Source organism: Amblyomma mixtum, chromosome 10, assembly GCF_055824585.1.
Source record: "Amblyomma mixtum isolate Tamu chromosome 10, ASM5582458v1, whole genome shotgun sequence".
NCBI lineage: Eukaryota > Metazoa > Arthropoda > Arachnida > Ixodida > Ixodidae > Amblyomma > Amblyomma mixtum.
The window spans coordinates 164,535,896-164,563,815 of NC_143021.1; the positions used below are offsets into that span (position 1 = coordinate 164,535,896).

General features: G+C 47.0%; 2 long non-coding RNA genes across 2 annotated transcripts; both read right to left on the reverse strand.

Moving 5' to 3' along the window:
* Positions 1-4,948: 4,948 nt before the first annotated feature.
* Positions 4,949-6,115, reverse strand: LOC149327608 (uncharacterized). The gene is made up of 3 exons (XR_016286354.1): positions 5,960-6,115; positions 5,565-5,633; positions 4,949-5,050 (listed from the first exon to the last, which is right to left on the reverse strand). It is a non-coding gene; the product is annotated as an uncharacterized LOC149327608 (long non-coding RNA).
* Positions 6,116-21,680: 15,565 nt separating this feature from the next.
* LOC149327609 (uncharacterized) lies at positions 21,681-27,411 on the reverse strand. Its single transcript, XR_016286335.1, has 3 exons — positions 27,328-27,411; positions 23,998-24,045; positions 21,681-21,731 (listed from the first exon to the last, which is right to left on the reverse strand). It is a non-coding gene; the product is annotated as an uncharacterized LOC149327609 (long non-coding RNA).
* Positions 27,412-27,920: the final 509 nt, after the last annotated feature.

The window sequence follows — 27,920 nt, forward strand, 5'->3', positions numbered from 1 at the left end:
CCATAACACGGTACTGTTGGCCGCAAAAGTTTGCAGGATCTGTGATGCGTGGTGGGGCGAAGCAAAACAACATTGCTGCGTGATCTGCCATAACAGAGCATAGTATCCAGGCTCATGTGAACCTCAACACCACGCTCTGTGATGGCAGATGGCAGTCATTCCAGAATTGTAAAGCGAGCTGTAGCTACGTCTTGCCTGAAACCAGGTATAAAAAAATCTTGACCCTACTCGATAATTCACAGCGTAGACCAACAGGTCTCCCAATTGAAGGAGAGCGGTTATCCGGAGCAGTTACTTTGCGGCATTGCTGAAAGCTTACTAAGAGAAGTTACTGGGTCCTACCAAACTAAGAAAATGAGCTACGAGGGACGCCCTGCCGTGATGCCGTATGTTCACAAAATCTCCCACAGAATAAGGAGGACAGCTAACAAGTACGGAGTCCAGGTGGTTTTTTCAGCTGCCAATAAGCTCATTGGAATGTGTAAAAAGGTCAACGAGAATGAAGACCACAAAAAGAAACCTGGGTGCAACATCAAACATGAAAACACCTATGTAAAGTGTGACGAAAACGTCATTTACAGCATTCCGCTCAGCTGCCAACAAACTTACGCAGGGCAAACGGGAAGATGCCTTAACAAGAGGCTCCGGGAACACGAAGATCATGTGAACAACTTGCAAAGTCCGGGAATCTGGCAGCTCATTTCGCATACTGTAAATGCATACCCTTGCTAAAAAACACCAAGGTAATAGGTAGGGCTAGAAACGGACGGGAACAAGAAATTATCAAAGCTTTTGCAATGCACATTGCTCCAAAACAAACCAAACCAAACGAAACCAGATAAGCAATGCGTCAGCTCCCCTTCAGTGATGTTAGGGGGAACAGAATTAACCTCCCTCAAGAACAGTAATCTTCGGCTGTTGTAAGCGCGCGTAGTTTTTACCTGTTTTTCCTTCATTCTTGTCGTCAAATGTGTGTATATAGTTGTCGTGTCCGGTCGCTGTGTTGAATGCAGCGAAAGACGCACACGGTACTTTTAGACTTCGTTTATTTAAAGCCGATGAGGGTGCGACCAGCGTCGACCGAGGCAGGAGCCGAACTGGCCGCCCGAAGAAAGGAGGGAGTGGAGAAGCGTCCACGGCAGGGAGTGGCTTCCCAGAACAGGAGGAGGGTGCGGGGGCGCACCGTGGGGGGGGCATCTGGTGACAGCGTGCGACGAGGGGCAAGCGGTCGTTAGGAGGAGGATTGAGTGGTCGTTAGGAGGAGGATGCGAACTGTCGTTAGGAGGGGAATGCGAGTGGTCGTTAGGAGGGGGCGCACACACACAAAAGCAATAAGGGGACACAACACTTCCTTCCCCCTTAGAAAGTTGCCTGGTATCGTGCAGGGGGTCGGCGCTCACGCGTGGAGGCGCGCTGGCTTTGTGCGCTCGGGGGAGAAACACTTGTAGGCTGGCTGTTGTTCGCTGTGTCTCCTGGGTCTGTCCTGGGCGAAGTCTCTTCTTCCGGGAAGAGGTGCCAGGCTATGTGGGAAAATGGTGCACGTGTTCTCTCCGCTGGCGGACAGCTCTCAGACGGCGTCGTAAATCTACGCAGCTGGTTGAGATGTCGGCGTGCTACTGTGCCATGTATGTTGACGAGCCAAGAGCGCAGGCCTATGCGTCTGACAATTGTAGCTTCCTCCCAGCGTGGCTTTTTCAGAAACTGTCGGGCGAGGACGCGCTGCCCCTCATTAAGCGTGCCGCAGCGCGGAATTGCTTTTTCTTCCCGGAACGTCTCTGCCTTTGGCTCGGGGAGGATGGCTGTGAGCTGGGTTCGCATTTCACGCTCGAACATCATTTTCGAGGGGGTCTCGCCTGTTGTGCTCTGAACCGTCGTGTGCTGCTTGAAGAGAAAGCGCGCAAGGCGGCGCTGCAGCGAGCCTGTCTGATCTCTTTCAAGGGCGCGTTTTAGCTCGGCTACGTAGCGCTCGGCTTGTCCGTTTGTCGCTGGGTGGTAGGGGGCCGATGTAACTGATGAGATCCCGTTGTCGCGATAAAACTTGAGGATCTCCGCAGACACAAACGGTGTTCCGTTGTCCGACACTACCTTGCTCGGCAGGCCGAACGTTGCAAATAGTGATCGGAGGTTGTCAATGACTGCTGCCGAAGTCGTCTGTCCCATTTGCCTTATCTCAAGCCACTTTGTGTAGGCATCTACGACCACAAGGAAAGTGCAGCCCTCAATTGGTCCTGCAAAATCAATGTGCAGTGTGTGCCATGGTGTGTCTGGTTTTTCCCATTCTGGGACAGGAGCTTTCGGCGGGGCGCTCCGGCTGCTCTGGCAAGGCTTGCATTCTCGCACCACTGTTTCGATGTCGTTGTCAATGCCAGGCCACCACATGTAGCTTCTGGCACACTTTTTCATTGCAACGATGCCCCGATGTCCGGCGTGGATGAGAGACATAGCTTGTGCGCGTAGTTCTCTCGGCATCACAACTCGGGACCCAAATATGATGCAGCCGCGATGGGTGCTCAACTCTGTAGCTCGCCTGCGGTAAGCGTCGAAGTTGTCCCCTTTGAGTTTATGCACGTTGCCTTGTTGAACAGCTGTGTAAACTAGCCGGAGAGCTGCGCACTTCTGCGTAGATGCTGCAACTGTGCCTGCTGTAAGCGGAGGTTCTGGCAGTGCTTCGAACATCAGAACGTCTCCTGGTGGAAATGGTTCGTCAACAGTTGCGTCTAGTGGCAGACGGCTTAGCGCATCGGCGTTTTGATGTTTACCGCATATCATCACGCCTAGTGGAGAAAACCAGTTTCTCCCTAGAAGGCTTGATCCTGTGCCCTTCACAACAAGCAGAGGTAGCGTATGGGTCTGGCCGTTGTAGTTAACCTGCACGTTGGCAGAGCCCAATAGTGGCAGATTCTGTCCTGACCACGTTCGCAGGTGCGTGTCGTCTTGTTGCAGGGCGGGTGCGTCAGATGGCCATGAAGTTCGGAACGTGTCCTCACTGATCAGAGTACGGGCTGCGCCGGAGTCCACCTCGAACTTAATCAGCTGGTGATGTACGCTTACTTCTGTAAAAATCTTCGGTCGCGTGCCGAGATTCATGGTGTTCAGGTCGTACAACACAGATGGTGTTGCTGATGTTGTTCCATGGAGATCAGATAGCGGCGTATTCTCTGAGGCGTTGACGCTGTGATTAGGCTGGGAAGGTGACTTTATCTTGGCAAGTCTCCGTTTCGTAATGCATGCTCTTTCGATATGCCCTCGCTTGTGGCAAAAATTACACGTGGCTGACTGGAATCGACATCCCTGGGGGTTGTGTTGGTCGTCACACCGCCAGCAGCGTTGTGCCTTTTTGACCGATTTTACAACAACAGAAGGCTTGCGCACCTGGTTGCTTGTCTGGTGTACCGGCTCGGTGTTCCGGCGAATCCCTCTCTGCTGGTGACCGGCGCTCTCCGCTCGAACGGCGATGTCGTAAGCTTTGCTGAATGTGAGGTCCTTCTCAGCGAACAGGCGCTGCTGCAGTGACTCGTCACTCAGTCCGCACACAAATCTGTCGCGTAACATCACGTCCAAGGGAAGCATGGTGGTGTTAGCAGAAGAAGCTGCGTCTCCCTCCTGCCCGGTAGCTGTTGTCGACAGCGTTCCAAAATTGCAGTCGGCAGCGAGCTTCTTGAGCGCGGCTACGTAGGCGCTCACAGTTTCTCCTCCCAGTTGATCTCGTCGTTGGAAGCGAGCCCGGCTGTAGACCTCGGATGGCCTTGGGTCGTAGTGCTTTTGCAGCGCTTTTACGATGTCGTCGTAAGACACTGCCGCTGGTGTGCTTGGCTGAATAAGGGCGCAGACAGTATCGTAGGTCTGCTCCCCGCACAGCGTCAGCAGGTTGGCCCTCTTCAAGGCTGGGTCTGTGATGTTGTTAGCTTCAAAGTAGAACTGAAGGCGTCCAACCCACGATGACCACGATGAGCCGTTGAATTCTGGTATCTGATTGGGAAACCCTCGCGTAGCCATGGCTTGTCAATAGCGTTGCGTAGCGCGGGTCGAATCCACTTTCTCGTCGCCACTGTCGTGTCCGGTCGCTGTGTTGAATGCAGCGAAAGACGCACACGGTACTTTTAGACTTCGTTTATTTAAAGCCGATGAGGGTGCGACCAGCGTCGACCGAGGCAGGAGCCGAACTGGCCGCCCGAAGAAAGGAGGGAGTGGAGAAGCGTCCACGGCAGGGAGTGGCTTCCCAGAACAGGAGGAGGGTGCGGGGGCGCACCGTGGGGGGGGCATCTGGTGACAGCGTGCGACGAGGGGCAAGCGGTCGTTAGGAGGAGGATTGAGTGGTCGTTAGGAGGAGGATGCGAACTGTCGTTAGGAGGGGAATGCGAGTGGTCGTTAGGAGGGGGCGCACACACACAAAAGCAATAAGGGGACACAACAATAGTCATGTTTCTTCTGAGATTAAACAGTAGTTAGAAAGCGCTTCGTCCTGTGCGTTTTCAGTGTTTTTATAGCGCTCACCAATTCCTTCAAGTATGTATTTCCAACTCGCCCCAGTAGTAGCTCTTTTGTCTTTTACATTGCAAGACACCACAGCTACTCCCACAGGCAGTCACTTCCATACTGATGGTCAAAAAAATTCAAGTGCAAGAGTAGGGATCCTTACCACACCGTTGCAAGCTAGCTAATGACTTAGGTTGGGCACAAGGTACACTCATAGAGAAAAGTTTGCTGGATGTCGATTTTCCGAAAATATTTATTTTTGCATTGCCTCGCCAGGCAGTCAGCTGAAATTTGTTCAATAAGATCGAGTATCCATGTCCCCTCCTCATTCTAGGCTTTTGATTAAATTGCTCTGGCTAACAGTACAGAACTCTCATCCCACAAATTTTTATCCATTACTGTACAAGAACACTGCAGTATAGCTAGATACCCATCCGCTGCACAGATCAAACAGAAGGAAAGTATCCATTATGTGACAGGGTCAAACTTGCACTGTAGTTCAAACTTACCTGAAGGTTGCTGCTGTAAGCTGCAGGTACTATATAGCTGCTAGCTTAGGTCAGTCACATCCACACTGTATGGACAAGAAAATAATGTACGAGAGAGCACCTTATACAGCACGTTGTCAACGATGCAGCAAAACACAATCTCTGTCGAAACTACAATGCCCACAGGGCTCACTGATGAATCACGCATCAGGGCACTGACAGCATATTTGATGATCCACAGCTGCACAGGAGTAAGGAAGAGAGGTCTGGTCACAATCCAGGAACATGTGGCTCTAGGAGTGTCATATATGGTCCTGCTATCTGGCTCAGCATTGAGCCCTGTGGGTATAACATGTTTGGCAAAGTTATACCAAAGCACTGCAAGAGCTCATTGCACTCAGTGATTGGGAAGTAAGTGAAAAATGTTACTGAAGCTCGCAAATTTAACACAACAGTTAAGCTGTCCTAAACAATGCTACTGCACAGTGCAAAGTACTGTGCAGTGAGTGGATGGTTGGAGACTTCCATTTGGCAAGCCTAATAAATAAATTGATAAGCTGTGGAAGTATGCACAACTTTTATATGACATTTTCAACCTACCTGTGCTTTGCACGGCTTGGCATAATTAATGTAGGCACCAATACACTCGGTAGCCGGGCCACATCCACACTGCAAAGGCAACAGAAAAGAAAAACTCAGTCGCGAAGCACTGAAAAACTAACACCGTCCTGGCACTATGCTTTTCGTGCATTCTGTTTTATCGTAATTATGAACCTACGCGCAATTGCCTTAAGATTCACACCATGCAACTACACACCGTCTCAACTTTTTTTTCACAAACACGAGAAACACGTTTGCGGCAGCTAATGCATAGTGCTTGCAATTTCCACTCCGTGGCAAACAAGTAGCGCAGCAGAGTACAACTGCGTTAATGCGCTTTAGTCATCCCACAGCAACACCCTGAAAGTAATTTTCAAGCACAGTTACTTACGTACCTCGCAAGTGTTAACACCATGGCCGCTTCTTTCATCCGAAGCAACAAAGCATGTCTCGGCAAGGGGTCAGGCGACACCGGAGCTTTTTCACGAGAGCTTCAGAATCAAACGAGCGTCTTTTCGAGCGCGTAGATGACACATCACATTTGTAGCACAGCCAAGAAACCACAGAGCGAACAAACCGCACATTGCAGCAAAAGTAAAGGTCAAAAGGAGCACCGCGCGACGAAAACCAACGAGACCATCGCGCCACAAATATTGGCTTGGCTGATAGATTGGATTGCGTTGACTTTTAGGCGTACCGCTCTGCCGCGGCCCCTGGTAGGAGTTTATTCGGGTTTGTTTTCATGGAAGGCAGCATGCATGGCTACATGCCTCGGTTACCTCGAAGGAGTGCTGCAGGATAAAAGGGCGTTAATTAAGAGCACTGGCGCCAGAAAGCCAAGCGATTCGTTTAATTCTGGTTCTTTTACATCAACACCATAGTTGAGTGATCTTAATCAATCTGAATATTAAACTAGTTGGTGGTAGAAATGTGATTGTGTGAATTTTGGCATTGGCAAAATAGAATTTGTTTTAAAATGTTCGTCTGAGGGAAAACAAATTATATATGCCATGTAAGCTCACATCCCAAGAGGGATGTTTACGGATACTCCTCGGACATCCGCCGGCGGATGTCCGCCAGCCATCTAAAAACGAACGTCCCTCGTACATACACAGAATCTCCGATGCGTATATCCGAATATGGACATACGTAGGCATGCCCTATGGACATCCCAGCCTGGCACTGAGATTCGGACCTTACTCGGACCTACCCCGGATATCCGTGGTTGACTGGGTAAAGTTGGAAGTTGCGCTTCTTTCCGGTCGTCTCTATCTTTTTCCTGTGTACGTCTTTTTAGCGCACACCCTTTCAAATATGGATTTGTACCAACTAGCCCGTCAAAAAGCTTTACTAATATATAGTTCTTGCTGTCACATTCGAAGCTATAGAAATCTCATAAAAAGGAACTGCGCGCATTATGCAACTCAAAATGTGGTGGAAATAATCCGGTTAGACTGAGAAAAGCTTCTTTGGTAAAAAAAAAAAGCTTCGCGATCATTTTATGCGAACAGCTAACAATAATAAACCGTACGTATGACAAACCCAGAAACTCAGGCATGATTTAAGTAGAAATATGGCACTCTCTAACCCCCCCCCCCCCCCCCCCCGCCAATAAAAAAGATTACGTAGGAAGGCCATGCCGAACTCCACTTTTTCGGCGAAAAATATCCAAGAAGTATACGCATGTGAAATGAGCCCTCGCTCGTAAATTACAGGCCCCTCAAATGGTGTATCTTTCTGTGGTCGCTTAATTTTACTGCCTATGATATTTCCTCACTTTTACCAGTTAACAGCAACTGAAACAAAGATCTCAGTAAAGGAAGCCAAAATAAATGGTACAGGTCGCGGAAGCAAAAGGGATGGACATCTCTGATTACAATTAAAGGAAAGCCGCTGTGGTGGTTACAGTAGTATATGCATCTAATTGTGTGTAATGTCTTGATTGTAATGATGCGCAAGACATTGCTGTACATGGATTATTCTGTGGTGTTCTCTTACGAGCGCTAAATAATTATAATCAAATTTCTTTCTCGTGCTATTTCGGTTTAAACAGCCTATAGCGATGGCTGTGACGCCAACGTGTGTTTATAGCTAACAAGGCAAGAGCGGGGCCTAAAGCTGGTCCTTCATAGTGCAGATATCGCGCTTACTGATACTGATAACTATTGCTATTCTGTGCATGTGCTGTTTGTGTCAGTTGTCTGCACTGTGCTTATGGTTCACAGGTCACGGGAGACATGAAAAAACTGCGATACGTTGATTAGTCGTTTTACTTCGCTACAATGCAGTCTGCTTCAAGAATCGGAATGACAACGAATGTAGAAGCAGAGATTATATTGTAGTTTTTTCATGTCTCGCGCTTCTTGACCTATAAGCCACTTTGACGGTACAGTCATCGTTCGGCTGTTAAAAACCGAAACCGAAACAGCATGACAAAACATTTCCCTGCTCACAGATCTACAGTATCTACCGCGAAGAAAGAACTGTGAAAAACGGTCATTTACGCTTGTATTAATGAAAAAAAAGGTATTGTTTTGAGAGTTCAGAGGTGCAAAGCGGTGGCGTGATGGTTACGTAACTGTGGAGGCCGAGACCGCGCGCCAATAGCGCAGTCTATTTTTCCACGGTGCGCTCCTTCGTGCCTCGCCTTCGTTGAGTGCGTCTGTTAATCTGTGTCGCCTTCTTGGTACTCGGTTCGAAGGCTTTCTTTTACCAGCAGGCCGTGCACTTTATCGCAGCATGCCTCCTAAAAAACGGTAAATTGCTTATTTTGAGCCCGGTGCGTCGTCAGCGAAAGTTCCGCGGCAAACCGTGTGGAGCCAGCGGCAAAGGGAACCGTCGAATGAAGTTTCACAGGTGAGCCGTTGCGCATGGCACGTTTCCAAATACGCCCGCTACCCCCCAATTTCTCCGCGTACTCCTTGGGCTGTACCTTGCGCTTCTACGAAAAAAAAATAAAAAAATCGATGAGCAGAGGCAAGTAAGCCTGTTTCTAGCGTGTCGTGGGGCCCGCACCGAATCGAGGCGAGTGCATATTTGAGGGATGGGGGCGGATTTAACAGGCAGTGGTGAATAGGTGAGGCGTGTTTCCGAAGTGAATGCAAACAACCACGGAAGAATCGTCTGTCAGCTTTTTCCGGTTACAAATTTCTCCCATGCACTGCCTTCTGCATAGCAAATGCCCTGTATTCGTGCATCGTTTATTCGGTAATCTATTTGTGCTGCGACATTGCGTATTGCACCGTAAGATCAGCGCGTGCTGTGTATGAACGCGTCCTGAGCGCAGAAAATGACAATTACGAAAGGTACGAGTGTTTCCTCGAGTGTATGCACGGCAGTCGGCTGTGTGCGCGAAATAGTTTAACGCGTTGGTCGTTATATATTTGTTTTTTTTTGCTGCATCACGAAGGCAACGAAGGCTGAGCTTGCACAGTTTAGCAAACGATTGATGTATTTGCCTCAAAGCGTGTAAAAGCTGCCAGTGGGCTAGCACATACATGCAACGTGCGCGCAGCGCGTCTCAACACGTCCCACTGCGTACGCATAGGAAGCATCCGACCGTTTACATTATTGTGGTTGTACTTCATGCGAGTACACGCTACGAAGCAGAACAGAGCCGACGTCTGGTTGGTCTTGCGATGATGCAATACAATCAGCGGTGTTGCAGTGGAAATAAATGTTAGAAGCGAATTAACACAGCGACTGCCGTGAAGCAACAAGCAGGGGGAGAAATTTGGAACCGGAAGTAGCTGTAGCAGACGACTTTTCCATGAGCCTCTGCGCTGACTCTGGAAACGCACCTCACCCATTGAAAGGGGACAATCTATCCCCCTCCACAAGCCTGAAATTTTGCATAAGAAAACTTTGCTTATCCCAATTTTCCGAAGAAAAAAAAATCTCCAAGCAGTACACAGTTCAAGTGGTTTGCCCTCCCCCCCCCCCCCCCTTACACACACACACACACACACACACACACACACTGATGTACTACCCTACTGCCCTTTGCCCCAGAATGAATCTAAATTTTCGTGTAAACGTTGAGGTGTTCAGAGGCAATTCTTGAATTCAAGCGAAGCCACATAGATATGTGCACGTAGACTTGCTGTGGTGACTATGTGTTTAGGTGCTTGGCAGTTGAGCCCGAAAATGCATGTTTGGTTTCTTGTGTGCCCTTTTGATAGTTTAATGTTAGCTGCCTGTGAACCAGGCAGATGCGGTATTATGAGAAAATGTATTATTTTATTTGCCTATGTTTCCTGCCCACTCAGTTGTGCTAATGCTTGTTCTATGCATGGGCTCATGCCGCTGTTGAGCAACTCTCTTTTTAAAAATATTAGCATCTCTTGTTGTCTGCCTTGTGTGACTGTTGTGAAATCATACTCAACGAAACTGGCAATGCTGAACTGTAAGGCGGCTTGTCGCACTTTCACTCTTGGTCCTACCTTTTTAACACTTTCCCATATAAAATTTAAAGGAGTGTAGATACCAAATTTTGGTTGCCTATGTTTTCTTGTTTGTAATGGTGCGTTAGACATTGCTGTACATGGAACACCATGAGGTATCTGGCTACAGCTGCCAAATAATAATCAAATTTCATCTCTTACCTGATTCGGCTTCTGTTACAAAAGCAGTGTGATGGCTACGATGTCAGGTGAGTATAGGTCACATGAGGCATGAAGACAGCTGCAATATAATCGCTGCTGCTTCACTCATTGCGATTCTGCTGCTGTGGTGGCTCAGTTATGGTTCTCGACTGTTGACTTGAAAAGCGGGGGTTAAGTCCCAGCCACTATGATCACATTTCAGTGGAGTTGAAATGCTAGAGTCTCATGTGTTGCGCGATGTCAGTACACATTCGAGAACCCCAGGTGTGGGTGAAATTATCCGGAGCCCTCCACTTTGGGATCCCTCATAGCCGGGGTCGCTTTAGGACGCCACAACTCCCATGAACCATGCACCAAACCCATTGCCATTCCAGCTCTTGCGGCAAGCTGTCTTTAGCATCACAGTGAATTAAAATTATGAAGCAGTGATTATGTTGCACTTTTTATTTGTGTCTCACGTGACTTATACTGACCTTTCACGTTGTAGCCATTACTTGACTGTTGTAGCTGAAACAGGTGAGATACGAAATTCGATTATAAATTATTTAGTGATTGTAGGTGAGTGTCACATGGTGGTCCATGTATACTATCTCTTATGGATCATTATAAAGAAAAAAACATAAACCTGTGATGAAAATATTAAAATGTGAAGGGAATCGGAATGATGTTCATGCGGAATGATACCAACTGAAGGTATACATGAACAGGTTGCAGTCATTCACTTCAATACTGATGTTTTTTTCTTCTGTTGCTGATGTAGCCTTTCCAATGTTTTTTGTAGCAACCTGAAGATGAGGTGCATGACAACGCCTCTACAAGTCATCCCAACTTGGATGATGAGCCTTCAACCCTGCATCTTGATGACAGCATTTCTGATGCACAACTGCCAAGGCTTGATGAGGACACCAATGGGCTTGACAACCATGTGCTAGAGGACCCCGATGAAGACTTGTCGCAATTTATCAGAGTGAACTCCGAGTCGAGACTTCCACACAGAACACTACCCACCTGCAGGCGATGCTGCGTGTATTAACATTATTAACATTTGTTGTTGCTGCTGGCCTTCCTTGGACACAAGTGGACAGCTTGTTGAAGCTGTTGAATGCATTTCTTGGCCAGAACGTCTTCCCATCGACAAAATATGGCTTTAGGAAGTTATGGGATTTGCACAAATCAAGGATGGTGGAAGTCCATACATACTGCCCAACGTGTGAGTGCCTGACATCAAGCTGCGGCCTAGATTTCCAGCACTGCACAAATTGTGCAGCCACAATGACTGTGGCACAGCTGGTGAAAAAAAGGAAGCTTTTTCATAACTGTCGATCTCAAGCATCAGCTACAGTGTCTCTTAAAGAAGTTTGGGGATATAGTTGGCGCAAACCTCCAGAAACTCACAGCTGAAACTCATCAGGGAGCTTATAAGGATATCACAGATGGCCAACTGTACAGAAAGGTCCGCCGTGAAAGGAACATGAATTGGAGTGACCTGACTGTTACCGCTAACAGCGATGGATCGCCAGTATTTAAGTCGAGCAAAGGGTCAGTCTGGCCAATTCAAGTAGCGCTTAATGAGCTCCCTCTTCCCTATCGTTGGAAGAACATCCTCATCGGCGTCATTTGGTTTGCCAAAGGTCACCCACCTACTCGCCTCTACTTGAAGACATTTGTTGAGAAATTCCACACTATGGGCAGCTTCACGTGGTCATTTGCCAGCAAAGTTGTGCAGTCAACAGTGAATGTGTTGTGCTTTTGTGTTGACTCGCCAGCTCGCGCTTCACTGCTGAATGCTATGCAATACAACGGATACTATGGCTGTTCTTGGTGCCTTCAAAAAGAAACGCTTGTTGATGGTAAGAATAGTTTCAGTCAAATTACAAGCTTTGCCTCTTCTGCTTTCTGCACACTGTACAGCTCTAAGAACATAATTTTGTTGCTTAAATGCATTCACATGCAACAAGCAACATACTCGTATCCCATGTGGTTGGTATCAACTGTTACCAGGTATAAAAATACTGGTTCATATCAGTTTGAACAAGGTTGTGTTCTAATACAAAAAGAACTTGGTGTTGCAGCAACTTGGTGATGGAGGGCCATGATGATGACGTGACAATCTGTGCTTCCCCATAAAAGCAGTGAAAGAAATTTCACTTGGGAAGGATTATCACCCATATGGGGGAGAGAGAGACTCGAAGATGGTATGGCAGAGAAAAGGATGGCAAAGTTGCTTGATTGTGACAGCTGTAACTCTGCTGCTTAGTCTTTTAAAGAAATTTTTCTATTCACATATTCCAGAAATGGAGCCTGACAAGTGCCAGGGTATAGCAGTTTTCGACCATAGGGATCACAGGTCTTCTAAAACTCCTCATAAGTATTCTGAAACAAAAGGCTGTTGTGGGGTGCTTAGTTTACTCTCCAGCAGGCATAATGACAAAGGACGGTCATTTTGCGCGTTGGTGAGCAGTCACATTTAGCTTTGTGTTTACTGTGAGAAATATGTGCAGATATGCACAGGGCACTTATTTCTAGCTACGAGGAGATTGGGTGCTGTTAATTATGTGAGCAAATGTCTGTGCTGTCTGTTTAAACTCTTGTGATAAGTTTATTGTCTGGTGATCCAAGACGTACGAGGTGTGAAGACTGGAATCACAGTTGTCACCTGTGGTGCACATGTATGGATTCAGAATGGAAAAAATTGTCACTTGGAAGTTCTATTTTACACAAGCACTCTTGTAAACTTTTGTACCTCTTCCTCCAGAAGCTATGCACATTAAAGGTCAGGAAGATTGACTGTGCAGGTCAGATTCCATAGTGATCCTAATAATCCAGAGCTTTTCATTAGCATCTCCCATAGCCTAGGTCTACCTCTTGGAAGTTGGGTTCTGCAGTGAAAAATAGGGCATGCAAGCTCCACATGTTGACTTATTGCCCATTTACATATTCTGAGTGTAAGATGAAAAGCCTAATTTTGTAAAATGGGCTTGTGCATTGATTAAAGGTAGATGTGGTACCATTGCATGTAGTTTAAGTTATTGTAGCATTTCATAACCGTCACTTACATGTGCATTCGTACTCTCCTGTCTGTTCTTTAGCATGTATTTCTTTGTTTATTATGCATAGTACTATGAGAAATTTATCTGTCATTTCTTTTTTCAGGCACCCTGAAGGCACCCTCAAGCCCGACCATGCCCACACACGCATCAGCACTGGCCAGTCGCTCCGGACGGCCACTCCCGCTTTACCCCAGCACCTGGAATTGAACCCAGCAACTTCCTCCGTCATCACCACAGCTGTCACCGTTGTCTCGTCGGTCACACCTGTGCTAACCCTAGTGGCCGGACCGCACTGCTCGCGCCCTACATCACGGGCACCTGAGCCATGTAAGCCAGCCATTTCCACCTATTTGGACGACTTGAAGCTGGCGCTACAGCAGCGACACGACACCACGCTAAAGACCACATCTGTCCACGGAGCCGTTTCGACCGCTCCCTTGCTTGTGACGGCGTACTCTGCGTGCCAGCTTCCCGCCGACATCACCTGCAACGGTCCAGCACCAATGACACTTGTGCCAGCGGGCAGCACTCCAGTCGGTGCCGGCCCAATCATGGCCTCTCCTGCCCCGATGTCCATTGTCAGCTGGACACCCTGCATCATTCGCCCATTGCGCAGAAGCCAGGCTCGTCCACCTGAGCCCGCGCACTCCACCCGACAGCTCTTCCCGGCTCCTGACATGAACTTACTGGACACTTCTACTCTCTTTTCTTTTACCGAGCGCACATTCCGACGTTCCGTCTAGGCGGGGGGCCCTGTAGCGCCCGGCGGCGCTGGCGCTGAGATCGGCGTTCCCGCGCTAGAGGAAAATCAAGATGAACAGCGCGTGCTGGGCGCGCACGCCCGGCACGGGCAGTCCGGAACTAGAAGCCTGCCACGCTGGTCGTCTCTCTGGTGCTCCGCTGCGACCCCGCTAATACTTCAACAATATCATGGAGGGGCGAGATATGGTCGAGCGATGCCATGACACTGTGTACAGTACAATGAAACTTGCAGCCAGGTGAGACTGTCCTGTGGATGGTATGAAGGGCTTGTCAGCCGTCGCAACCCTCAGCACATTGGACCTGTCGTGGGGCTTTCCACCGGACTACATGCACTGCGTACTGGAAGGTGTCACATCGCAGCAAATGGAACTTTGGCTGTGTTCACCAGGAAGTGCCTGGCACATTGGGAATCATGTGAGGGAGTTGAATGACCGCCTGTTGAAAATTCGGCCACCAATTTCACCAGATTGCCAAGACTGGTAACTGAGCGCTCGTTTTGGAAAGCTACAGAGTGGAGATATTGGCTTCTTTACTACAGTGCACCTTGCCTCTTCGATATGCTCCCGCAAAGATATTTCATCATCATTTATTTTTTACCCTTAAAGGCCTCTGTTGAGGCATTACATAAGGGGGGGGGGACAAAGCAAATGCAACTGAGAATAATACGTTAATACAACAAAACATAATGAAATACAATAAAATGAAAAACGATACATCACAATACAACGTTGGTCAATAATGAAGGGCGCAAGGCTGAATTAGGCGGTAAGAACAACAACAACAACAAGAAAAAGAATAAGTGTAACTGGGTGAAGTTTGAGCAGTGTCTTTTATTCAGTACAGTGATTAATTAATGCCTGTCGAAATTTGACGCATTTCTGCCTTCTTGCACAGAGTTTACTCTTACAAGCAAGTGTTGAAGAGACATATTTTTTGTGCCGAAAGGCTTCTTGTGGAGTTTGTGGAGCAGATGCCAATTCTCTATGGTGAACACACCCTGACATTCAATGTGCACCAACTTGTGCACCTTGCAAAATCTGTGCGCATGACTGGGCCACTGTGGGCAACCTCTACCTTCCCATTTGAAGGAGGGAATGGTGACATTCTCAAGCTGGTTTCTGCAGCGAAAGGTGTTCCACATCAAATAGCAGAGCGCTTCATCATGCGAGAGGTGCAGAAGTCCCTGAAGCGTCTGGTACTACTGCCACCCTACCTGAACAAGCAGCAAAAGCTGATCTCGGGGAAGCAAGGCAATAAGCTCCAGTTAGGAGTATTAGGTTCGCCATTGCAGCCTGGCAGTCTTGAATGCCATGTTCTGGATTTGATCAGCCAGACCATTGGGGCTGTGCCCAGTATGAGTGAATACCTCAGAGCACGTATCAAAGGGTTCACTGTACATAGTGCCAATTACAACAGGACCGAGAAAACGCGCTCTGAATATATTCTAACAGATGATGGCAAGTTCTTGCGAGTGATCAAAATCTTTTTAGTGGAAAACAGTATCTTCTTACTCTGCCAAGAACTAATTACCGAGGAAAGCTTTATGCCTTTCATGTTCACTGCTGAACACCCTCCGACTGATGTTGGGTTGTGCCTAATTTGTGAGCAGAAAGTTATTTCACCTTGTGTGCTTGCGGCACAGAGCGACCAGTCACATATTGTGAAGGTGCCCAATCTCTATGAAAGTGATAGGAACAGATGCCAGGGACAAATTTAAATTGGCTTATAGCCAATCCCTGCGACGCTGCGTATGACCAGAAGTTTTCTATGTTGTCCGTCTAGAGCCCAATTATGCATGCTGAAGGACACTGTTCCCACACTGTTTTTTTTTTTGCACAGTCCATTTTATTTGTTTGTAGTCTTATGTTTTAAAGCATTGGGTCGATGCTTCTTTGAAAGGGGAGAAATTCTGTTAACCTTTGTAGTGTTTGTTTATTATTCAGTGTTGCGGTGCGCCGCTTTATTGCTTTGGCTCTGATGCAAGACGCGACCAGATTTATCTCGATTGATCACATCCAGGCGGAGCCGCTTCTACGTTATTCCAGAATGTTCTAGTAACTTTGCACGCTTTATCTCGAAAGTTCGCTATCAGCTTTAAATTCAGCATGGCCAAGAGCGGCAGGCATTCTGTCCGACCGCAGAGTTCGCCTGTTGCTACGCCGCCGCGGAGTCATTCAGTTCTTTGCTTGTGCAAGTCGGCACAAAAAGAGTTTCGGTTAGAAGCAATTTTCGCTGTCTTCTTGCTCTCTGTACTGCAGTCACCACTCTGTGACAATATTTGCCTCAGTTGTATGGAAGGTGTGCACCTTTTGCTGCATATGTCATTTGAAGTTTATTTCCTTGTGCTGTTCTCGATTATTGTGAAACATCTCTGCATCTCTGTGTTGCACTGCTATAGGTCATTGTATATATTTATTTATTTTATTTATTCATTTTTTAGGCAATACACATACACATGTTTCACACATGTTTATAGAAGAAGCATTCTGTCTAATGTCCAGTGTGTAGTCCTGTTTGTAATTACTAAAGTTGAATGTGGCTTGTAATCGCATTTTTCATATGCCATATTTGGCCTAAGGTTCAAATGTACGTGTTTTGGTTTGTTATGTGAGATTGTTAGTTTGTTATGTGAGGTTTGTTAAAATAGCACTTCATTTGTAGTGTAAATAAAGAATTATGATGTTTGATATATAATTTTCACACATGTTTATGAAAACATGTTAGGAGGTTACCTTAATTATCATTCTACTCAACATTGTTTCACAGAGGCGATTAGATCTAAAAGGGCGACCTTCTGCTGCATACGTTCTGCTTGAAATGGTATGTTGAGGCATTTGCATCAGCACGTAACATCCAGTGAAGCAAAGTTAGGGCATGCTTAAGCATGAAACACTTCTGCCCTTCGCTTTACCTGAAAAATGGTTGGTATAGTTCTATACTGCACTTTGTGATCAGTGCGACGCGCGTTAGACAAGAAGTCCAGATTAGGATGGATGCACTCTGCCAATATTTGTCTTTGCTGTGTATGCCCCCAAACTGAAGTAAACTAAATTAGGTACTGCAGTGTAGTTGTAAACGTTTACAACAGCACACTAACTTCCTGTGTGTGTCAGCCAGAATGTGGTTGATTGGTGTCCAAACCTTAATGCCTATTCAAAGTGTTTTTCATGCCAAAATTAACCAATCCACTCTTAAGTGCAATTGACGACCAAAACAGTGTGCACACCACAACCCATGCAGTCTGGTGTATGCACTACAACACACTAACACTGCACGCTGTGGGTACCAAAATACACCAATCAAGTGTAGTGTGCATGCTACAACACACCAACGCTTTCTGGTGTGCACGCTACAACACGCCAACCCGTCGTGGTGTGCCCGCTGCAGCACACCAACCCAGTCTGGTGTGCACACTGCAACACACCAGCCCAGTCTGGCGTGCACGCTGCAACACACCAACCCAGTCTGGTGTGCACACTACAACACACCAACCCATTCTGGTGTGCACACTACAACACACCAAACTGGGCTGGTGTGCACACTAAGACACACCAAACCGGGCTGGTGTGCACGTTACAACACACCAAAACGATCTGGTGTGCACACTACAACACACCAGCCCGGTCTGGTGTTAAGATCAGAACACACTACAGAAGCTGGTGTTCACACTAGGAAACACCAGAACACACCAAGCCATCCTGGTGTATTTTTTAACTGGGTTGTGCTTTATACACGAGTAACACCAAAAAAGGGAGCCCTAAAACGAATTTCATACAAGACTAATTGGGCAGATATCGTACACTGCACGGAAATATGCTATGTGCAGGGAAGGGCAGACTGGTGCTGCATCGCAACAAGACATCACAACTGATGGCTTAACGAGACTGATGTTCGTGATGTCGAGCTTATGTTTTGTGTGTGTTTCCTCGTGCGGTCTTGGGAGCCACGCTTGCCCACTCGCGGGGCAGTTCCTGTCTACCCCGTGCCGTCGCAGCAGTGATGAAACACTGCGTGACGAATCGGCGAGGCATTACAGCAGATGGCGTAGCGTCGAGGATATTCCTGAAGTTTGTCCGCTTCTATTTTTTCCCTTGAAACTTTAATGGCGTTAACGGATGTGCTATTTGGCTACTAATCGCAAGGATATCTGAGAAATCCGGCCGCGACGACCGCATTCAGGTAGAGGCGAAAGGTAGAAAGGCCAGTATATGCTCTGCTAGGTTAGTGCACTTTGAGGCAGTTTTTAATGTAACGCGAGAGTTAAGGCCCCGTTGCCCAGAAGGTCAGGTGTGGGCGTTGCCGGCGTTGTGAGCGAAAAATCACGAGCCTTGCTCTGGCAGGTGGTGCCCACAGAGCAACCTAGGAGGCAGGTGGGCCACAAGGTCACGTGACCTTGCACCGAGTCATCACAACCTGGCCATTGGATAGGGAGTCAGCTGCCCTACGTGGCATTTAAATTAATGACGGGTCGTTCTGGAAGAGGAAACCTGGGCGGCACAAGGCCCACTGCTTGGAGCGCCTGCCATCGCAGGCCAGTGACGCGTCGCTTAACCGCTGCACCACTGCCCTTAGAGGGGTACGCGGACTGCCAGGCATCTATGAATGTAAAGTGCGGATCGACCTTATGTATATATGGGAATTAACCCCTTAGGCTATCATATCATAGCCTTAAGGCGGAACTTGTGTCCATTTTTTTTGTTCCCTTGAGATGCCGTGGTCTAAGCGGCTGCACTCATTGCGAATTGCGTGGTTTACAAAGACCCCAAACGACCGATCGGCTATGATCGATGGTCGCTACGAAGGAGGGCTCCAGTTCAATTCAAACCGCCTTCACTTACTTGCAACTGACATCGTACAATGCACTGGCGCTTTTGTATTGCGCCTCGATCCGTCGAAATACTGTGCCGCGGGCGAGATCACCAGCAGAACGTGAAAACCACGGAGGCGGTACGATGGGTCGCCATAAATATTGCGCAAAACTTATATGATAAACGATCTTTACACGACAATAATAGAGGGCGTTTCACCTAAGAACTAAAGCAACTTTAAAAATGCGCTTCTTCAGTTAGAAAAGCACTTTTTTCGTCATAGCAATGCGAACAGCCCAGCGCATCAGAATGCAGCTAAGACGTGCTAACTAGTAGGCTTGGTAACTAATATCGGATGTTAACCGTTTAGCGATTACTGCTAATCTCCTCATTTATTGAGAAACGTGCAGGCCACCGTAGGTAACATCGATGTTAGCTTTTAAAATTTCGAAAAGGCTGTTACTCTCGGCGCCATGGTCCAACAAATTTCGGCTATTTCACCGAGTTACTTGTATTGGATGGGTTGCTTTTCGCGCGCATGTATTTTGGCCGGATGTAGCGTAAATTTGTTCGGCCTCAGCGCCGAGAAAAACCGATTTCGAAATTGTAAAAACGTGGTGCGGTTATTACGCAAAGCCGAAAGTTGGTCAAGTTGGATAACGTTCATGAAGTAAGAATAGCACGAAAAACCACAGTTGCGAGTCAGCGCTTGTCTGCGTCGTTTCCGTTCCTCGCGTTCCTTTTGCGCTATTGTTACATCATGGATATTACTTATGGATGGCTACATGCCTCTCAATGAATAAGGACACAGTAATAGAGGTTCCCAACTCAGCAGTAGTTAACTATCCTTCTAGTTAGCACATCCTAGCTCTAGTCGGATGCGCTACACCGCACACAATGTTGTGCCGAAAACAGCGCTTTTCTAACAGAAAAAATCTTTAAAAATTTCAGAACATCTGAAGTGAAACACCCGTTACAAGAAAGTTTGCGCACGTGTGTAACACAAAAATTCGATGTCTCACCACGGATAACACCTTAAAAAACAATATAATCGTAAACTTCTATTAGTCTGGTGTGCTTGAAGTGTGCGCAATCGCTATTTGCGGACGACGTCTAGCCCAAGGTTTAACTAACCGGAGGGCGGGATACATCTCGGGAGCGGACGTCCCCGCCGAGGCGCCTCGCTCGTACGCGGAGGTTACAGACTCTTAAGGCCCATCTCCATGGACACATCCGAGGCGCACCAGCGCAGCGCCTACGCGTGCCAGCGTACGCCGGAGCCGGAGCCGGACTGCGCATGCGCGACGCGCCGACGCGAGCTGGCGCTGGCGCTTGGCAAATATCTGTCCATGTCAGATATTCGCGCCTCGCTCGCGCCGGCGCCGGAAGTGACTCGCTGGTTTGCGGTCGGTGTAACCAATCAGAGAACGTAGTTCTCTCGGCATCCGGTACGGCCCTTCGCGCCGTTTGCTTCGCCGAGCCGAGCTGAACGCGGCAGCCGCGACAGGCCATCGAGTTGCATGTGTTTTTCGACGCTTGTCGCGGTGCGGCGCTGGGCGCTGTTGGGACTAGGTGTCCGAGCCAGGAAACGGTCGAGGCGACGGTGAGTCAAATAACTTTTATGTACAGTATGTACAAGGGCTTTTACATGATACAAGGGTCAAGAGCACCACGGGCAGGCACACAGAAGAAGGGCGGCCCCGGCGGCGAGCGTAGCTCCGGCGTGATGGCTCTTCTGCTGCCCGTCTGCTGCTCGGGTTCAGCGCGGCTCCGTTTTTATAGCCGCTGGTAACGGTTACGGCAGCCAGCCGTTCAAATCCTCCAATCACTGGCCACCGTTCAAATTAGACCAATGGTCGAGAGCCGGCGAGCGTCGGAGGAGTTCGCACCGACGGAGAGGAGGAGAGGAGGAAGGGTCCGAGTCGGCGCCGCGGCGGCGGGATGAGTCACGCTGCATGTCGCGACTTGTCCGAGAAAGTCTGGGCCTGCTTCCCGCCGCCGGCGGGCGCGCAGCGCTGGTTTAGACAGGCCCGCCAGCGAAATGTGGGCGCCGGCACTACAGCACCACCGCCGCCAGACAGTGCGCCACGAAGACGAGCTACTTCCGCGTGGCTCGGATGCGGGGCGCGCTCGTACGCCAGGCTCCTCCGAGTTCTCGTCCGGTGTTCAGCCGCAGGTAGCTCCAGGCTCCTTTCCGAGAACGGGCCCCGCTCGTCAGGACAGGATCACTGCTCCGCCGCCTTGTCGCCCAGGTGACTGGATCAGCTTCGCTCGGTCCTTCGGAACCCTATTGAAAATATTGAGCGTGAATTCTGCGTGCCTATCTTTGCGTGTTTATTGCCACACAAAATGCGACGATTGAACGAGGTCGCAGAACGCGAGACATATTTCACATAATTTGCGCAAGCTGAGCAAGCTCGCAAACGCGAGACATCTCTCACATAACTGCGCAAGCCGCGTAAGGCTCGTACAGCAGGAGACATCCTCACGTAATATGCGCAAGCCGGGTGAGGCTTCCAGAATGTCCGAGAGCCAAGGGTGAGTCCCAGAATGTTCAAGAGGCGAGTCTGGCTCACAGAGCACTAGACAGTGTCTAATGGAGTTACCATCATGATGCCGATAATACCTTGCATGGCTGCAAGGCTCCTACATCACTGCTCAACACGGTACGCTAATGTACTGCATTAAGGCCTCCTCATCTGTCTGTCACTGCCTCATTCAGCATGCATGTTGTGAGATAACAAGCTTTGCAGAAACGGTGCTTCGTGGGATGGCTCTCATCTGTGTAGCATGCTTGCAAAAGGACATAGATAAGGTCACCTTAACTGGCTTTATTAATGCCACATCCCTCATGATGGGTACCACACAGTGGCTAAACAATTTTTTCAGTTTCTCCAAGTCCAGCAGGTTGGCGTCTTGATACAGGTTCTCACTATGCAGCACCTGCAAAAAGGTAGGAGTATATGCAAAAAAATTCAGTTAATCTGTTTTCTGGAAATTCCAGAAAAGGGCACAAGTACTTCTTCCATTAATGAACTAACAATGAATTCGAAAAGTTTCAGGTTTGAAATACAGACACTGGAAAACCCGACTCAAGCACGCAGACTGCTCAGCATCAAACCTGCCCAAAATCTAATAACCGTGTCACACAGGCATTTTGAAGGCTTTCAAATGGCTATTAACTCAGTGGCACTTGAATACAGCTAAATGGGCATTTCCAATAGCCACTGAGTCCCTAGAACAGTGTGGACATCTATTAAGATTTTGAAGGCTTTTCAGTGGTAGAAATTTGCACTCAGTCATGGAGCACTCGCAACTATACACTAAGCAATAAAATCAAAGCAATTTAATCGCTGAAAGAATACTCAACATGAAATTTACAACTTATTTCACTAAAAAAAAGAAGGCTAGCCACAAAACACTGCAGCAAGCATATTATCACTGTTGCCAATAGCACAAAAACAATGAATACCACCTTTTCAAAACTGTGTGAGCGCTACAACAGCTTCCCAGCAAAATTATCAACTGTGACAGTGGCGCCACAGCAGCTTGGTGCGAGATGATGAAATATCTCTACGGCGATCAAGTATTCTGTGTAGCAGTGGCATAACTCCCGAGTTGAAGTGCAAATCTCAAAGCTCAATCTCCCACCTCAACTGTTATCTTTAAATACATATTTAAATTCATTGGAGCGTGCTGCAGAAGTAGGTGGTCAGATCATTCGAGAGGATACCTGCAAGGTATCTCAGGAGACGAAAGGTCTGATGAAGAAACGCCAAAGCATGAGGACGTCTAACTTTAGAGATAGAATAGAACTAGGAGAGCTATCGAAGTTATTTATAAGTGCAAGGTAGCCAACATAAGAAAGTTTAACATGGAGAAAACCTAGCATGCTCTAAAGCATGGACGTAGCCTAAAATCAGTGAAGAGAAAACTAATCACAGGTAAAAACCAGATGTATGCGCTAAAAGACAAAGAGGGCAATGTCATAAGCAATATGGATAAGATAGTTAAAGTAGCCGAAGAGTTCTGCACAAATCTCTACAGTAGTGAATGTAACCAGAACGTTACGGAGAGAGGCAGCAGAGCATAGCAATGGGACATCCCGCCAGTAACGAGGGAGGAAGTAAAGAAAGCCTCAGGAGCAATGCAAAGGGGTAAAGCAGCTGGTGAGGATCAGGTAACAGCAGATTTGTTGAAGAACGGAGGAGAGATTGTGCTAGAGAAACTAGCCACCCTGTACACGCTTGCCTCGTGACCATGAGCGTATCAGGAGCTTGGAAGAATGCGAACATTATTTTAATTCATAAGAAAGAAGATGTCAAGGACTTGAAGATTTAGAGACCGATCAGCTTACTATCCATTGTCTACAAGGTATTTACTAAGGTAATCACTAATAGAGTCAGGACAACCTTCGAATTCAATCAACCAAATGATCAGGCAGGCTTTCGTAGAGGATACTCAACAAGAGACCACATTCATGCCATCAATCAGGTGATAGAGAAATCGGCAGAATATAACCAACCCCAATATATAGCCTTCATTGACTACCAGACAGCAATTGACTCGGTGGAACCACAGCTGTCATGCAGGCATTGTGGAATCAGGGTGTAGAAAAGTGTTATGTGAAAATATTGGAAGATATTTATAACGACTGCACAGCTACCATAGTTCTCCATAAGGTCAGCAATAAAATTCTTCTATATTCCGAGTTTTCTAACATCACCATCATTTTTTTGCACCGTGACCATATCATACAAGAATGTGAGGCCTACTGCATACCTAAAGAAAATGTGTGTAAGCCAAGCATCAGCCGTTGTATGCAATAAGAAGTGTAAGTGAAAAAGATTCTATGTAAATTAGAGAAAGCCTTGCCATTTTTGTACTTCTGCTTCTATGACTGCTTGCTGGATTTTTTTCTTTAGTTGGAAGCATTCTTCCATCCCTTATCTCTATACACTATTCCTCTGCCAATTGACTGAGTAACCCAAATAGCAATTCCTAAGTAGGGAGGGGGCCTTCCACAGTGACCACACAGGGGCCTTCAAGTTCTTGCAGCAATCAAAACATCCCTTTGTAACACTGGCCTTGAATGCACCACTATACGTTTGTGGCAGGCCAAATACTTATACAATTTATGTTTTAAAACCACACAGAAGTCCACAACTGCCATTATGAAAACAACCTAGTAATGTAACCATAAGCGTACCTGGCCAGCATGATCAGCATGGAAAGGCGCACAGCTTGTGTGCAGCTCCTAAAATGAAAGCAAATTCACATGATTAACTGCAATTTCCACAAAGACATTCTTGAAAAATCATGTTTTTGCACCACTCAGCCTCAAGCCTGCCTTATTGCACCTGCAGCAATGAGGCAAATCTGAGCACAGCTTGGGGTGAGCTGGTGGTATCACATTACGCACCTGACACTACATGCATCAATCCATTTGTATGATAGAATTTCAGAATGGCGAAAAGACACACACACAGGAAAAAATGGTGGGTGGATGAGATTAAGAAGTTTGTGGGGATACAGTGGCCGCAAGTGGCAAAGTACAGGGTTAATTGGAGAGACATGGGAGAGGCTTTGCCCTGCAGTGGGTGTAGTCAGGCTGCTGCTGCTGCTGCTGATGATGATGACAGCCTGAGCACACCTACAAAGTAAAGCTGTGATCTCGACCCAGCAGCACTTTACTGTGTTGAAAGAGAACAGGTACAATTGAATTACTGCATTACCTTGTTATTATCATTAAAAAGTACAGGGCTCTAAGGACTTCCTAATTTACATCGAAACGAATGGGTTACAGTGAACTTTCACGGATTATACTAACAGGAACTGAAAATCCAACACAGGCAGCCGCGCTAGCCTTCTTTTGCGCTATGCTACCTGATAACAGATTAAAATTCCAGAGCAATTTACTCATACTGGGATACGTTATGCCCCAGACTGATGCAGCTGTCTTACTAAAGGCAGAGAAGCTTTCAGTGTGGGTCATGTGTGCTGTGGCGTGAACACATGCACAGCATCGCCTGCTACCATTCAAGTCCTCTGTGTACACAAATGCAGGTGCAATAGAAAACCCACATCACAAATTTGGCTAGTCTGGTCGGCCAAGCATGGGCCAGCCGATAGCACGAAGCAGCAGGTGCGACACATACCATCATCATCAGCCTGACTAGGCCCACTGCAAGGCAAAGGACTCACCCATGTCTCCACATTAACCCTGTCCTTTGCTAGGTGTGGCCACCATATCCCCGCGAACTTCTTAATCTCATCCGCCCATCTAACTTTCTGCCGCCCCCTGCTATGCTTGCATTCTTTTGGAATCCACTCCATTACCCTTAAGGACCAGCGGTTATGTTGCCTTCCCATTACAAGCACAGCCCAGGCCCATTTCTTCCTCTTAATTTCAAGTAGCATGTCATTAACCCGCGTTTGTTCCCTCACCCACTCCGCCCCCTTTTGGTCTCTTAATGTTAGACTTATCATTTTTCTTTCCATAGCTCACTTTGCTGTCCTTATCGTTTGGCACGTGTTTTTTTCTTTGTAATAAGGCATAAAGTATTATACACGGATTACCACATGGCATCCTCCTATGACCGCTAAATAATTTATAATCAAATTTCTTTCTCCTGCTGTATTTGTTTCGGTTTCGACAGCTGAATGATGGCTGTGACGTCAAAGCGAGGTTATTGGTCATGTGAGGCATGAAAAACTGCAATACAATTGGTACTTCTGGCTCTTAAGGAATGCTGGCGTCAGCGCTGTAGCGAATTAAAATGATGAAGGAGCGATTATAAGTGCAGTTTTTCCGCGCCTCACGTGACCTATACCTCTCTTTGATGTCATAGGCATAGTCAAATTGTTCACCGAAACAGGATGGCAGAAAAAGTTGATTATAAATTATTTAGCGGTCTCACGCGAATACCAGATGATGATTCATGCATAGTAGTGTCTTCCGCATCACTATAGAGAAGAAAACATGCCACCAAGATTAGGTGTCTATACTCTTTTAAGCTGAACTCTCTTCATTAGCCTCCACGTTTCTGTCCCAAAAGTGATAAACATGCAGGCTAAAAAAAGAAGATTTTAGCTTAAGTACCAAAGTGGCTCTAATCACACGATGAAGCGGAAAAACTCTCGACACTTGAACAGAGAACAAATAGGAATTCCAACAAAATTTTAGATTCTTGTCAGGCTGTCAAGCATTTCTGAATATTGTAAACTGCACTTTCACACATACAGTACGCATGTATGCCAAGCTCACATTCAGTAGCCCTGTTTACCGGCTGTAATTATCACGGTCTGAGCTCAGTTACAGATTTAAAACCAGCCAAAAGATGCAACACAGGAAAAGAGAAGAAAACAGGTTGGACTATCAATTGAATTTTTTGTAAAGGAAAAGAAGGCTCGCATGAAGATGCGCCACACATGACCCACACCAGCGAAAGGCAGGACAACAAATAACTGTCACTGATATACAAGCACGTCATCTAAAAGAGAAAATTCTTTCTGTTGAAGATGGACTAATGGCTTCGCTACTCATACAGCCGTTGCCTTGGAGATATGCATCAAATACCTTACACATTTGTTTACCACTTCTATACACCACTGAAGTGTCACAGAAATCAGGCGTACACACTGATGGGTCATCTTATGATTTACATTCACGACATTGGCACTGTAGTGCCAGATTAGAAGCTGCCTTCCCCCTAGCGAGTTAGTGCTCACTCAGGAACACATTAAAGACACCTGCACATATCCCTGAAGTAGTTTCTTGCACAAGCTAGCGGAATGTGATAAACCACTTTCCTGCAAGTCCTGAACCTAGTTTTATGGGATACCATACTGCTATCCCGGTTTTTAACAGCAGCGCAAAGGCCATTTAAATTACATTACATTTAAAATTACATTTAAAAATTTTCCCGCCACTCGATTTGAACTCATGAAGTCTACACAAAGGACTCCATGATAACCGTTCTGAGGTGAATGGCAGTTCAGACTAGCCTCTGGAATCTGTGCCAAAAAAAACGGAGTCAGCGGATCGCAATTTACTTCCGAAATCAGCCGGTGCTGATGAAAATTGTATGTTTTGCTTTCTCTGGCTTATAAAGCTCCACTTTCAGAAAAAGTGTCGTCTTTGTGGTTAGGATGCGGAACTTCATCATCACAGGTCAACTTCAGCTTGCCATCAGTGTCCCTTTAATGCCTCAAAGTTGAACAATAGCTCCATTCATAGAGGAGGGCTGTGCATAAATTTCGACCACCAAAGATTCTTTAACATGCACTGACATTGCATAACACACGAGCAAATATGCATTTCGCCTTGTCGAAACGAAGCCATCACAATTCAATCCCGCGTCTTTGGGCTCAGTAGCCGAACACCAATGCAGTAGGCCACAGCAGCAGGTGAAAAACAAAAGAGAGCCCTTAATAGGCAAAATAACTTGCCAAAATCAACATAACGAGGGGTCACACAAGTAGCAGTGGACTAGGAAAATAAAAGCTACTTGTGTCGGAAGATGTCTTCAGTGTTTACCTCAAAAGCCTGCTTGCTTGCTGGGCATCCTAGCACCAAGTGAAAGGCTGGCACAGCTATACTGGACAGCTGGGAAGAGGCATTGCTGGTAAAGCTATGTGGAGATTGCTGCAAGGTAAAAAGACACATTTACCAGCAGCACAGTGCAAAAAATGGACTAGAATCAAGCATGTAAGGCAAAATGCTAGGCACAAAAAGGAGCCGGTCGCAGAATGGAACACAACTGTTTAACCACATTTCGAAGTGGGCCAGGCAACAAGAAATTCATAACCACGGCAGTCATTCACAAGCTAGCCTCAGACGAGACATCACTTGCATATCGATATCCAGCATCGTTTCTACAATACATGCCACCATTCAAAAGAACAGACCCACCGCAGAACGATATTTTCAGTAGAAGGCTGGTTTGCTTCAAATTTTGCATGCGTCCCTCAATTTGAAATCTGGCATGATTAGCACTGACTTCACATTCTCACAGGTATGATGAATTAATTGTGCCAATTGCAGAAAAACCACACTTTTTCCTTTAACATCAAATAAGGTATTGGAGAGGTACCTCAGCATATTTAAGTCAAAGTCAGATTTATTTCCGC